Below are 4,325 nucleotides of genomic sequence, written 5' to 3' on the forward strand. Positions count from 1 at the left end.
TGGCTGCCCAATTAAGTTATTTCCGGGGCTTTTTTGACCAATTTTTCTGTTCAAATAGCTCTCTAGGTATGTCACTTACTTCATACTAAAATATCTTGGCCAATGGATTTGATTTGATGGGTCAATCGTTAATAGTTCGAAAACTAGGATTTCGGTCGTTTAAATTGTTAATTGGTGTGTTTTGTGTGTTGTTTGAGGGGATTAACAACCAAATCAGTTTGTGTATTGTTAATAAGATTAACGGGCTATAGAAACATTAATTTTTAATAAAACAGGGCTGAATTGGTTGTTGATTGCTCAAACGGTTCGATAGAACGCGAATTCTCGATTAAACGGTAATTCATGCGTTGTACAGGGGATCGCCAACCCGTTCAGCTCGTGTAGTGTCGGGTGGACTTATTTGCTGCAATAATGTGATATTTTATCTGTACGGGGCTGAGTTGGTTGGTAATTTCTCAAACGGTTCGGTAGAACGCGACTTCTCACTTAAACTGTAATTCGAGCGTTGTACAAGGGGATTGCCAACCCGTTCAGCTCGTGTAGTGTCGTGGGGACTTATTGGATGTAACTATACCATATTTTATCTAAGTGGGCCTGATTTGGTTGGTAGTTGCTTAAACAACGTGATAACGCGCGAATTTGACACAATTGACGTAAACCGGGTGTAGTTTGTAAACCCTTTTGTCCCCGGTATTACTTGAGGTTAGTGTTGGTAAATTAAAGGCCTTGGGGGCTGATGTAAATGATATTATCATGGGTGAGGTTTCGGGTCAATTGAATTATGTTAGGACGTCCCGTAGAATAAGCGAGTCGGTTTCGGGTTAGTTAGTAATTGTTGTGTTCAACCCGACAGGTTTTTGATTTGCGGGACTGCTCAGAGATTCTCTAGCTCGTTGGTAGTTGTATGACTTGTGTCAGGTGAGTTGATGATCCCCTTTTTAATATTTTTACGTTTTGGGCTAGCATAAACACCTTACTACGGTTTTAGTCGTTTAAACTATTTGGATGATACTATATAGTTTTACTGGTATCATATATTTCTAGAATTATGTATAAATTATATCCTATGTCTTAGAATATTTTTAAACACGTTTATGATCATATATTCCTGAAAATTATATATATATTTATAGTTTAGGCTTGAAGATATTATTAGGCCTTGTATTAATTCCTAGACTGTTCATTATTTATAGTTTACACGTGATGATGTTGTTCGGTTGATCGATGGGCTAAGATTTATATTATTGATAGTCCATGTTTGAGGACATTATTAGACTTGTTTATAATTATATATATTTCAGAAAACTATATATTATCGATACTCGGACTTCCTAGGTCTATACTATTTGCGATCGGTACACTTGCCGGTTGTGTGTGGTTTTAGGATTTTCGTTTTATATTTAAAGCTTAGTTGTGAGGGTCATTCTTTTAGACATATCCGACGCACACCAAGTTTTTGGCTTCGTTGCCCAGGACACGGTTTTAGGCGTTTTGAGAGCGACTCGAGTTAGGATTTACCTTGTGTGCTACTTGTAATTATTTTTGTTTTGTTTATTTATTAGGATAGTTTGGCTTCTTTTATTGATTTGTATAGTTGTATGCGACAGACTCGATCTCAAGGACCACCCGACACGGAAGCATTTCTTGAGCCAGAGAGAGAGTTTCGTGAGAGACGTCGCGCCGTTTCACCATCTTCCACTTCTTCATCCGTTGACTCCGACGATAGGGATAGGATCATGGCGACAATCCACCACCGAGGAGGACAGTTGCAGACCGGGCCCGACCGGCCAATGCTGGCGCGAGATCCAGCATCGCACCACTCGCCATTGGAGTTAACGCCAACTGGCAGATTCCTTCGAATATTGTGAACACCATTTCTCATTCTGCTAAGTTCCACGGGTTACTTCACGAAAACCCGCATCATTATCTCACGCGTATCGCACGTATCTACGACACCTTCCATCTTGCTGGCGTATCCGAAGACGCGGTGAAACTCCGCGCTTTTCCGTTTTCGCTCATCGATAAAGCGAGTCTGTGGCTTGAGTCCCTCCCACAGGGCTCCATAGCTACTTGGGCTGCCATGCAGACCCAATTTCTTGAGAAATACGATCCTCCGGCTAAGGACACTCGTCTACGTAATCAAATTCATTCTTTTCAGATGGAGGACACCGAGAGTTTCTACGAGGCATGGGAGCGTTTCAAAAATCTTTTATCGTTGTGCCCGAACCACGGCTTGTGTAAGTCCCCCCGGGGCGTCGCCGATCGATACGAGATCCGCACGATGTCTAGGAGTGCGGAATCCTCCTAGACTCGTTTATTGGTGTAGAAGACGAAGAACACGATTACACACATACAAACACACGAACAAACACACGAATGGGATAAACACATCTGCAGATCTTTTATATAATAATCAAAACACTTACATACCAAACATGAAAACAAATGACGGCCGACCCAAGGTGAGCTCTACCTCGGGTCGTCCCACACGACTCTCACTCTTGGTTTCTCTCTAGACAAATAAACTGATCACTAAACTAACTCAACTTTTTGGATTTTTTACCTAAACAAGACACAGCCGATATATATAATCACAACTTCACGGGTTTGGGCTTGGGCCAGTAGGCGAAGTTGTTACAACTTCGCCTCTGGCGAAGTTGTTATAACTTCGCCTATGGCGAAGTTGTTCAAACTTCGTACTTCGTTTCGGCTGAACATAATTGCATAGCGACGGTCACAAAACATGCACCAACAGACTCCCCTTTGACCGTTGCTCTCAATTCTAACAAACACAAAAGATCATCTGTTACAAAACATGCACCAACAGACTCCCTCTTAACTGATGATCTTCTGTTTGCCCTTCAACCAGCCGTGTCTGAAACTGTCATGTAGCTTCACAAATCTACCAATCACCCAGCGTCTTCCATATCAGATCTCCCCTTCAGTGTAAGCTTCTCCGACTAAATAGATTGAGGTCTTCGAAATGCATGCATCCCCGTGCCTAATTAATCATCTCAACCAATCACGTGAGTCCTTCTGACTTCACCAACACGTGAAGTTCTTCTAACTTCACCAACACGTGAAGTTGGGCTCCCTCCACAACTTCACCAACACGTCGGCATACGATAAGGTTTAATCTTCAACTACTCAACATCAAGTGATCAATTTCATCACAAAACCACCTTGACAGAATCTAACACACATGACCATTAATTAATCCGAAGCATCTTCAATCACCAGGGATAACGATCAAGAACATATAACACTTTAATTCTCGATTAAATCCAACTTGTTCCAGAATTTTCACTTTAATAAATAAGCATCACGTTTCAGGATCCAATTCTCGAACGCCTTGAAAATAACATAAATAATATGCTCTGACCGCAATCCAGTAATGACGAAAACCTTCAGTTCAATTTGACTTTCTTCAGTTGGTCAACCTCGAACAACAACAATTTCATTGCCCACAAACACCCAAATATGTGTCAATATCCAGTTTCAATCAATATCCCATTCACAACCTCAACTCCAAATCCAGAGTTGACACGTATTTGTTTACACGTAAGACCAAGAGATAACAAGTTTCACTCGTTGACGGAACAACCTCTTCGGTCTCACAATAATCGTGTACACCTGGCCATACAGACGAGAACTCCAAAACACTCTCTTTTTTTTTTTTTTTTTTTTTCTCGTTAACTTCGCCTAAAGTCAACTTCGCTCCTCCTTTACTTCGCCTGACCAAAACATCGCTTGACAGCTAACTTCGCCTGAGATAAGCGAACTTGTGAGGTAGGCGAAGTTGTGAATAACTTCGCTTAACCTTATATCTTCGCCTAAACCCTAAAATTTAAGCGACAACTTCGCCTGAACCCCATAACTTCGCCTGCGGCGCTGATCGGCCAGAAACGCATCAGAAACGTGCCAGAAACACCAAAACGCAGATCTCGAACCATAGCATAAGAGCCTAAGGCTGTGATACCACTTGTAAGTCCCCCCGGGGCGTCGCCGATCGATACGAGATCCGCACGATGTCTAGGAGTGCGGAATCCTCCTAGACTCATTTATTGGTGTAGAAGACGAAGAACACGATTACACACATACAAACACACGAACAAACACACGAATGGGATAAACACATCTGCAGATCTTTTATATAATAATCAAAACACTTACATACCAAACATGAAAACAAATGACGGCCGACCCGAGGTGAGCTCTACCTCGGGTCGTCCCACACGACTCTCACTCTTGGTTTCTCTCTAGACAAATAAACTGATCACTAAACTCACTCAACTTTTTGGATTTTTTACCTAAACAAGACACAG

The 4,325-nt window shown here is 41.8% G+C and overlaps 1 non-coding gene across 1 annotated transcript; it reads right to left on the reverse strand.

The window, feature by feature from the left end:
* Positions 1-2,123: 2,123 nt before the first annotated feature.
* On the reverse strand, positions 2,124-2,235 carry LOC143602327 (small nucleolar RNA R71). Its single transcript, XR_013147816.1, has one exon. It is a non-coding gene; the product is annotated as a small nucleolar RNA R71 (small nucleolar RNA).
* Positions 2,236-4,325: the final 2,090 nt, after the last annotated feature.

The sequence above is a fragment of the Bidens hawaiensis genome, unplaced genomic scaffold (genome assembly GCF_021521415.1).
Source record: "Bidens hawaiensis isolate Kalapana, Puna unplaced genomic scaffold, B.hawaiensis_p1.1 tig00058611_1, whole genome shotgun sequence".
In the NCBI taxonomy this organism is placed as follows: Eukaryota; Viridiplantae; Streptophyta; class Magnoliopsida; order Asterales; family Asteraceae; genus Bidens; species Bidens hawaiensis.